This window comes from Mastomys coucha, unplaced genomic scaffold, assembly GCF_008632895.1.
Source record: "Mastomys coucha isolate ucsf_1 unplaced genomic scaffold, UCSF_Mcou_1 pScaffold21, whole genome shotgun sequence".
Taxonomy (NCBI): domain Eukaryota; kingdom Metazoa; phylum Chordata; class Mammalia; order Rodentia; family Muridae; genus Mastomys; species Mastomys coucha.
This window is the reverse complement of record NW_022196904.1, coordinates 62,526,462-62,537,407: the sequence shown is the minus strand read 5'-3', so window position 1 is coordinate 62,537,407 and position 10,946 is coordinate 62,526,462. Positions and strand designations below refer to the sequence as shown.

The 10,946-nt window shown below is 38.5% G+C and overlaps 1 long non-coding RNA gene across 1 annotated transcript; it reads left to right on the top strand.

The window, feature by feature from the left end:
• Positions 1 to 646: 646 nt before the first annotated feature.
• LOC116100574 lies at positions 647 to 4,646 on the top strand. The gene is made up of 2 exons (XR_004122640.1): positions 647 to 855; positions 4,363 to 4,646. It is a non-coding gene; the product is annotated as an uncharacterized LOC116100574 (long non-coding RNA).
• Positions 4,647 to 10,946: the final 6,300 nt, after the last annotated feature.

Genomic DNA, 10,946 nt, shown 5'->3' with positions numbered 1-10,946 from the left:
CTCTCTCTCTCTCTCTCTCTCTCTCTCTCTCTCTCTCTCTCTGTTTGTGTGTGTGTGTGTGTGTATGTGTGTGTGTCTTTCTTGTGCGTGGCTGAATGCAAGGTCACATGTATGCAGAGGTCTTAAACCAATATCAGGTATCCTTCCTTAACTGCTATCTTGATTTTGAAGACACGGTTTCTCACTGGACAAAAACTCATTGATGAGCAGGCTGACGCTCCAATAACAGCAAGGACTGTATCTGTATCTGCTCCTCAATGCAGGGAACAATACTCATCCTCTACATTCAGCTTTCTTTACATGGGTGCTGGGAACTGAACTCAAGTAGTCATTTTCCTAGGGAAGATGTTTCCCAACTGAACTATCTCTCTATCCCAGTGATACTTAATTTGTAGGTTGTGATCCCTTTTAAGATCTACTGACCCTTTCACAGGGTCACCTAAGATCATTGGAAAGCACAGATGTTTATATTACAAGGCATAACAGTACCACAGTTACAATTATGAAGTAACAAAGAAACAATTATATGGCGGGGGTCACCACATCAAGAGGAACTGTATTAAAGAGTTGGAGAATTAGGAATGTTAAGAAGCTATAGCTCTGACCAATCCTTGGTAGGGTTTATATGCACTGGTCCACTCGCTGGTCAAACTTCTCTGTCATCACACAGATGATGTACTCTGGCATCTTTACACCTGCCCTGATCTTGGCTATCTTTCTGTTCCGCTTCCTATATTCCTTCAGCAACATTTCCATCTTTTTGTCATCACAGGGGCTGCTGATTATCAAACCTGCTAAAGCTGATGTATGTGGACACAGAGCTTTGAATTTTATGAACCAGGAGAAAACCATAAGGTTAGTAACTTCCCAGGGCTGTGCAGTTTATAAACCGCAAGACCATACAAGATGGCCTTCCTGGCTCTTAGTAAATACATACCATTGGCTTTATGTAGGTATTATCATCTAAGAGTCATAAGAATGAATCCCCCAGAGTCAAAGCTACTAGATATGTGAACTTGGTCCTTGCCAATGAATCTGAGGTTTTGGAACTTCAGGTTTTAGATGCTACAAACTTTTGGTCACTGAAGCTTATGGAGATACACAAGCAAAACAGAATGAAGTCAGGTCCTTTGTCCATCAGTCCTTTCTTTTATGTCTTCCTTGTACCACTCCTAGGAAACCCTCCTAAGATCACCAAGGTCTCTCTGAGCAGTCCTTGGTGGCCAGCTCTCTCATGTATGACTGAGAATTACACTAAACCCAAGCAAAGTTATCTTCTACAGTGGCCTCCTTAATTGTTCTTGCTAACTTCTGGTACAGTCCTCACTCTCTTCCACCCCATCTTCTAGCACACCTTTAGATGCTTCACCTATTTAGTTGCTGGCTGAGCCACATTTATTTCATGTGATTTGTTGAGTTCCACTATAGCCAAGATGAATATGCTTCAGTGTTCCAACACATCAGAATCAGTCAGCTTGAGAGAAGCTGAGTTGTCCAAGTATCTTTGAATATGGGCTAAGTATTTTTGGATAAAGGCATCCTTGTTTCTAGGCCTTGGAAAGAGCCTAGATTAAAAATCCTCTGCACTAGTCAGCTCTACCTTACTACAGCATAATACCAAAGGCAGAAAAGAGATCTAGTTGGTTCTCAGTTTTAGAGGCTAAAAGTCTAAACACCTTCATGGCAGACAGGAGGAGTCTATGTAGGAGAAAGGTCACACAGTAAGGCAGCCATGCATAATGAAGGCCTGGTTTTCGTTAGGCTGTTTTGTTTTGTTTTGTTTTAAATAACAATCCTCATGAAAACTCAAGGGCAGCATGAAGAACACTCTAACTTGTAAAGATAGGACTTTCAACTCCCCCATATCTCTTCGTATTACTATTAATAACTGTACTAAGGTTTTCAAAAATTTGAAACGTCTATTAAACTTTACAAAGATAACTTTCTCTCCTCATGGATACAATTGCCTCTTCTTTTTTATTGAAAACGAATACAACTGAATTTCAGTACTTTGAAACCAAGCAAAGAACTGACCACTTGTCTAGCTGGTTGTAAGTTTGAGCTTGCCAACCCTTCAAACAAGCTATAATTCTTTTGTAAGTATTTGTTTCAGTGGATGTATTCTATCAAATTTGTTTAATTATTCATTATTTTAAAGTTTGGCGAAAAGGTGAAATTTGTATTGCATTGAAACTAAAACATTAGCATGCAATATATTGCTTTCTTAGCTATCAATCATGTGGCAAGAACTAATTTTCATTATTATCACAGTTTAATTTCACCTAAAAAATATTGAACTTGAAGAACAATTGTGGTAACACATGCTTTTAATTGGGGTGCTCCAAAGTAGGGGTAGGAGACTTGGAGGCCTTGAGATCTAGAGCCTCCTTTTTAAGACTGTCTTTGCACACATGCACGCACGCGCACACACACACACACACACACACACACACACACGCATATATACATACACATACATAAATAAATAATGAAATTTGAGAACAAATTGGACAGTAATAGCTCTTATTTGGATGACTATGATTTTACTGTCTTCAACCCCTGAGTTTTCCAGTCCAGATCCTCCTTCCTCCTTTAACCGTCAGTGAGGCACGGTTTGCTTCTCACTTACAGGCTTTCCTGCCATCAGGACCCACAGGTGATGCTGTGACTCGCTTTGATCTGGCCTGTGCAGGCTCCTACATAAACACCTCTGGAGAGGAACTTCTGAGTGTCGGGTTTGTCCACTATGACTTCCTCTTGACAAACTCGTTCTCACATTCTTTTCAGAGACAAATATTTTGAAAGTTAAGAGCAGGAGAGGTTACCAAATATTGGCTTTCAAAGGCACAGAGTCATGTGATATTTGCTCGGGTTCCCTCTCATTCGTCTGTAGAAAGAATGATGTTTACTCTTGAACACACTTCAGGGCCGAGGCGCTGCTGGGCAAAGAAATATGTGGGATAGAATGTAAACATGGCTGGGACGTGCTTGGTTCTGTCCATGCAAAAATGTGGGCTGGATTTAGGCAATCAAAAAAAGGAGGAGAAAGAAAGAGAAGAAGAAAGAAAGAAGGGAAGAAAGAAAGAAAGAAAGAAAGAAAGAAAGAAAGAAAGAAAGAAAGAAAGAAGGGAACAAAATAGAGAATGAGAAACGGGTTAAGAATTTAAAGACAATGCCATATTAGATCAAAGTGAGAAGAGTAAAATATTCTAAACTCCTCTGGCCCAGATTTTCTCCCAGGCCTGAGATGACTGCCACTGTAGATAATGAACACAACATTGTTAAATGGTCTAAAGTAACCGAAAGAACATTCTCTATAAGCATGAAACCATAGGCCCAGTAAATTATAGTCTTACTGTCATTTAAGTCAACTCAAAAATAATTTGTAAAGCATCAGCAGCTTAATTTGATTGCTCAGCACTTCTTCCTAAAACAGGGAAAGGGCAGGCTTCCAAAAATCAGATTGCTCCAGATTGCCTCCAATAACCCTACTGAATATCTAGTACCAAAGAATTTCCAGCTCAATTCTTTCTATGACACTGTGTTCATTTGATGCCTTCCTTACAGTATCCATAGCCTAAGCTTTATATCTAGCAATACTTGGAGTCTAAATTGGCACTTTTCCAAAGAAGGCCACTATGTTAAGATATGAAAGCCCTGGCTCAGAAACCTCCTAGTTGTGTGGCAGTCAACAAATTACTTCATGTTCTTCCTAATAAAATGGACAATGCACTTTTCACCAGGCTCTGAGGTGGTTGGGAGGACGAGGAATGGGAGGCAGAAAACATTGGTAGGCAAGAAGTCACTCTGTAGGGGAGAACGCCAGAGGGTAGCAGAAGAGATGCAACCGAAAGGTCACTGCACATCCATTTTGTCAGTCTCAGCTTTTCTCTGGCTTGTTTGTTTGTTTTTATTGTTCTGTTTAAAGCTTGCTTTCTTGATGATCTCCTATATTAACATTTGTTTGTACTTTTAAAACATTCTGGATTTAACTTTTTCAGTATTGCCACTATGTTACCCCAATCCTTAAACTTCTCTGGACAACACACTGCTTTGTTTCCTTTGTTAAGAACTGGTATTTTCTGGTCTGGTGAGATGGCTCAGTGGGTGAGAGCACTGACTGCTCTTCAGACGGTCCTGAGTTCAAATACCAGCAACCACATGGTGGCTTATAACCATCTGTACAGCTACAGAGTACTCATATTCATAAAATAAATAAATAATTTTAAAAAAGAATTTAAAAAAAAACTGGTATTTTCCCTGATTTTATTAAAAATCTACAGACTACCTAATAAGAACAGGACCACACGATCCTCAAAAGATGTCTCTGTGTAAGTAACAGTTCTTATCTTCATGTTTTAGACAGGGAAACGAGGCACTTCACCGATGTTGCAAGAAGTAAACAAATGCACTTGAAGTCCAGAGACCACATGTTTACCCGGTATTGCTCCAAATTCTGCCATTGTCTTTATTTCATGCTGCATTTCTTGCACTGTCTCTATGGACTTTTGAGAGGACTTAGTGAGGACCTAGTACTTAAGAAGCTCATTCCATCCTGGTGACGATGAAGAAACATAACTCTACAGCACCTCCTTGTATTTATTCTCTTAAAAGTTCCATTAAGACTAATTTCCAGTGATTGCTCATTTAAGTTTGGCAAATGTTCTATTTTGCCCTCTGTTGCTGCAAAAGATTATGACCAAAGGCAGTGTCCTGGGAGAAAGGGGCTTATCTGGCTTACATGTCTGACTCATGATCCCTCACTGAGGGAAGCCAATGTAGGAACTCAAGACAGGAAACCTGGAGGTAGCACTGAAGCAGAAACCATGAAGGAATTCTACTTACTGGCTTGCTCTCCAGACTCCCATGCAACCACCTTTCTGATACCTTCCAGGAGCACCTGCCCAGTGATGAGACTCCCCACAGGAAACTGAGCCCTCCCAGGTCAATCACCATCTGATAATTCCCCACAGGCTTGCATGCAGTACAACCTGATGGAGGCATCTTCCCCCATCCAGCCTCCATTTCCTCCACAAAGTATCTAAATCTGTAACTACTCAGTGCAGCATCCACACAGAGAAGCACAAGTGTACACATCTGTTGCTTAGCCTCTAAGGTGCTTCTGCCATGCAAAAGTCATAGATGAGTTTGTTAGCGCTTAAACTTCACTTCGTCAATATCCCACGATTTGCCTTTTTATGTCTAGAGTTGAGAGATCCATTCAAGCTTTGCAGCCAGATGAATTTAATTTGTTCCAGTAATGTATAGCCGATACAGTATATAACAAAATTTAATTATAATCCTGTTGATGGATATTTGAATTGTTTCCAGTTAGGGATTATATAAATGCTGATACTATGAACTCCTTGGGCATGCTTTTGGGAAACACATACACGTGAATTTTCTGTAGGGACTGGACTCGAGAGGGAAATGTGGGTCACCCAATCTGTGCATGTTCCCATGTATGGGAGCTGAGCCCTGGTCCTAACAAGGGGGCAGTAAGAAGTGTCAGTGTTCCACATCTTTGCAAATACATGGTGTCAATTGTCATTTTTTTTTAACCACTTTGGTAAGTCTATAGGAATGTTTTCTTTTTCACAGATCAATTTCACTGTAAGATGGAATGTATATAAATGTGCTTATCAGACATGTGGATGTTCCCTTTTGAGAATCACTTATCCAAGGTGCTTGTAACTTTTTTCTCTTGTTTCCTCCACCGTTTTCTAATTGCTTAATAACAATATGTTATGGGGATAGAAAGATGGCTCAGTGGTGAACATTGCTCTTTCAGAGTAGCTGAGTTCAGTTCCCGGCACCCACCTGATAGTTTACTATAATTTTTATTACAGAGGATCTAGAGCACATACATATACACAGGGAATTATACACATAAAAATACTTTGAAACATTTTTTAAAGGGGCTGTAGAAGTGCCTCCATGATTAAGAGCACTTGCTGGTTTTACAGAGGACTAGGGCCACTTTGCAGTACCTGCATGGCAGTTCACAACCACTTGTGACTCCAGTTAGAGGGATTCTGACAACCTCTTCTGGCATCTATGTGTACCAGGCACACATCTGGTGCACATGCACAAATGCAAGTGAATCACTCACACACATTAGAATTAGATAAATATTTAAAATACAATCTACTATATAATCTAGCCACGAATCCCACTTACTTTATAGCTATTCTTCATTCCCTCCTCTTGTTTTTAGTTTATTTTTCATTTTGTCATTTTTTCCCCCTACTGGCTTATCTTCTAATTGTTTCTTGTTAAAACTAGTGGTTACAGTATGCACTGCTGACTCACAATTACAATCTAATATATAATGAGAGTTCTGCTCACTTATTGAACAATTTAAGTGGCTATAATCATGGAACAAAAGGCCAATGTTTTTATTGTTGATGAGGAAAGATAGTAAATTTCATTGACACTGGAGGATAAAAGAAATAAAAAATAGTGAGAAGAAATGTGATCAAGCTGGTGTCTTAATTGTATATGGCAGACTCTCTACTGTATACAAACTTTGTAATTCAACCTGAGGCAATGAAGCAAGAAACAGAAGTTTAGTTGTGTTACACTAATGTAAAGGCAGCCAACAGAGGAGTAGAAATTGTCTTTTCTTTTGCTTGCTGTAATCTGGCATGCTTTTTGTATATGGTGAACCCTGTATTATGAGTCAAAATGGATAGGAAAGACTTCCCAAAACAAAAATATGAAAATTTTTTGTACAATGTCAGAACAGGTCTATGTTTTTAAGTTCTGCCAATAGATTCCCATTATAATATTTTATTTAAGGAAATAAAGTCCCGAGAACACAGAGCCATTCTCATGGTCATCATATGGACTCATAACAAATCAATATGAAGTAACTCCAAGTTGCATGTGGGAGTATTTTAAATTTTGCTTATTCATTATTTATTCATTATTGAATCATTTTGCTGAGCTCAGGTTTAACACCAGAGCCTTGCATATGCTAAGCAAGTGCTTTACCACAAAGGGAAATCACTAGCCACCAGATATTAGAAACAGGGATTTGCTGTACAGTCTAGCTGGCCTTAAGTATGACTCTTCTGTCTCAGTATCCTAAGTGTGAGGATTATAGGTGTGAAGCACTGTGCCCAGTGAGCAGTTTACAATAAGATGTTTAACCTTCAACCTCATCTTTCAGATAAGGTCAAAAATACCCACTAAACCAAAAACTAAAACTGTGATGGACACATCTTTTAAAATTCATTCAGGTTGTTTCTATAATTCAAACTAAACTATTTAAGACATACAAGAGACTTTGATGAATGATTAAGGAATAAGAAATATTGAAACATGCCAGTAAGCAAATAATTGAATTAAAGGTTTAAAAACCAAATAAATAGAAGAACAAAAGCATTTTAATTTTATTGCCATGTGAGAATAGAAAATAAATGTTAATTATGCTGACAAAGAACATATATAATACAAATAAATACATTGAACACTGATTTTAATGTATAAAATGAATAAAAAAGTGACTGTCTGGAACAAAGTTGGCAGCATGAATGAAAGGAGAAACATTTAATAGTGAAATAGCCACAGAAGACCTAAATAATATAGATTTATAAATAAGTATATATATGTATGCATATATTAGGTATTTATATACTACATAAGAAAAGAAAAAGATAAATGAACTAAGTAGCCTACTCGGTAACAAGAAGAAAGAAATAGATATAGGGAAGGAATAAGAGGATTTGTAGGAAGAATCGGTATGCAATAATAAATTCGATTTCTTCCAGGTAGTGTTAAAATGAATTCCGGAACTGGTTCTGTCTTTAGGATCAGATCAGTCCACTTTGGAAAGCTGTAAGTCAGACGAACTCTGTACACATACCCTCAGCAGCACTCAAGGAAAAAAGGCAGGAAACAAAACTGAGCAACTGAAACTAAATACAGATGATGGGGATAGAGTTTAAATCCATGCACACAGCTATTACAGTTGATTGAAGAGGAGACAGAGAAGGCCAGAGAGATGGCTCAGAGGGTAAGAACATACACTGTTCTTACAGGAGACTCAAGTTCAGTTCCTAGTGTCTATGCCAAGGGACTTCAAATTACCTGTAATTCTAGGTCCAGGAGAATCTTTGCATACTGCACTCATGTGGATAGTACACACACACACACACACATACACACACACATACACACACCTGAAAATCAAACACAATTTTGATTAGAGAAGAAATAGAAATCTAAGTAGGTTTTCTCTATCCTGGCTACAGATTTAATTTATCTGTGTGAGAAAAGTCTGAGTTTTGAAACAAAACACAATCAAACTAAAATAATGCATTCACATATTCCTGACATTCTGACCTAATTACAATATTGAGCCTGGGCATGAGCAAGATCGAAGAAATCACAAGGGATTGTAGTATGCCCCCAAATGAAGTCTTGTTTCTACAGGAAAATCACTTAGAAAAGTAAAAGCTTTGTCAAAGTACCACCCTAAGAAACACTGCTCCAATGATATAAATCCCTTCTACGTGACCAAAGTAAAAACCATACTGATACTTTTTAAAGCATTTCTGATTAAAGCAGCAAGGCATCTGAGAGGAATTTTGTAAGACTAGCTTGCTGAGGGAACCAATCCTCACAGTCTGTACATGAGTTGAAGAAGACACAAGCTTGAGTAATTCTCCTTCCCCTAAAGCAGAGCTGAGTAGAGCATCATAAGAACACACAGTAGGATGGAGAGAAGTCTGCACCAAGGTGCAAGGATTCACCCAGCGGAGAAAAGGCAGTGAGATAACTCACCACATTTAGACTTGTAAAAAGGCAGAAAATTCATCAGCTTTCCCATTGGTGTTTTGATGTCTGTTAATAATGTAAAAAGAAAGTATTTTATTTCAATGAAGAGTACAGCAGAATACTTCTTCAATTTGTTTAAAATATTTCATATTTTTTATGTGATAATCTTAACATTTGAGAGACTGAAGATTGATTGCTAGTCTATGCTACACAGTGAATCCCAGGTAGCCAGAGATGTAGTCTGAGACTTAGTCTCAAACCAACCAACAAAAACATCTGAAGAATGCAAACCTAAATACGATCCTTAAGAAGAGAATACCTCAGAGAATTTTACCTTAATTAACTTTCTGATTAAGTTAGTCATGGCAGTTCACCCATGTAATGCCAGCCTTTGGGAAAGGACAGAAGGGAGACTGCTGTGATTTCAAGACCAGCATGGGCGATATAGTGAATGCCAATATAGCCATGGCTACTGAGTAGAACACCTTTACAAACAAAACAGAGCCACAATGGCACTGGAGCCATGGCTCAGTGGTTAAGAGCACCTACTTTTGTCCAGAAGACCCAGTTCAGTTCCTGGCATCTATTTCAAGTGCCTGACAACTACCTGCAATGTCACCTTCAGGAAAAACCCATACTCACATGCAAATACCCAAACACAGATGCACAAAACTAAAATAAACCTTAAAAAAAAACAATTAATGTGTGGATTACCAAACCCACCCTTAAGTTTATTTATGAAAAATAAAAAGGATGTAGTTCCATTAAAAATAAGAACAAAATTAAAATGCTAAGTGACAGTGCTGGTGAATGGTGGGGCTATCCTCGGAATACACGTTTGGTCTATTGTTGATCTCCCAAGAAGAATACAATCAAGATCATTACCAATTTATCAAATGATATCGAGAGCTGAAAGATTAGATTGAAAGTTAGTGATACTACTCTTTTAAAAGGAGGCTGCGAATGCTCATTTTGTACATTTATCCCATGTCCATATGTTTTAAGATGTACAGTGGAAGTACATACAAGTTTGATCATGGTGGGTGGCAGGGTGGCTTTAAAGGAAGATAACTTTAAAGTTTATGAAGTGTTTATATGGTGTTTGAGGTTACCCTCCTTCTGCCCCAAAGCATCATGTGTCATTTTCAAAATCACGAAAAAAATAAATGATACATTTCCAGTATAGTCAAAATTGCATGAGTCACATGGCGATATTATGCCAATTATTCATGAAAATATTTCAGTGACAGAAGTACAAGCAAGATTGTTCTGCTGCTGAAGCCAAGACAAATAATCTAAATTGTTGCTCTGAAGTTAGTTTAAAATTCCTACAGTTGCTGCTTCTTGTGAGGACTGCAGTGATAAAAGAACACTGCTACACAAACCTGCAATGGAGATTATCCCATCGTAATTTTCACAATTCAAGGCATGGTGTTGCTGTTTGGACCCCAGTCATCTTCTCAGGGTTTCTTCCAGCCCTTCTGACCTCTTCTGGAAACACAGAAAATATTAATTGCCAGGCAAATATTAAATTGCTTTTTAGAGTTATGCTTTGTTTGTCCTGCTATGAATTATTTGAGATAGTGGCCAATCTTGAAATAATGGAATCCTCCATCAAGAGTTTGGGAGGGCTTCTTCTTAAAAACACAGACTCTATTAGTGTTGAATCCCTGGACTCCAAAGGGGAGCTCAGCTCGTTTGCTTTACAACAATGGTGCCAACCCGTCTTTTTTCTCCCTCTCTCCTATTAGCCAAGGTCCCAGGGAATGGATTTTGCCATGCTTTGACATTGTGTCCCATAAAAACGGCCCCAAAGACTCACACATCCCTTCAATGCCTTCAATTGTTGTCACCTTGAGTCACTAAAAATTGAAAAGAATGCATTGTGGCGTCCTACCTGTCCATCAGCAATTTTCATTTGCAGGAAAACTAGCCTAAATCATGTCTGAGCACACTTGATGTACCTATGAATCAGGAGGTATAGCTTTGCCTAAGACACCAAAGCCCTCATAGGGATTGCAGTCTCTTTAGGAGTCACCATTAGAAAACTGAGATTATAAAGTCTGTTAAAATTAACCAAAGACTAAAGGTTCCCTTGTTGTAGAAATACCATGATGGTCAGCTAAACACTGTACAATGCTCCCACCCTGTGGCCAAATCAT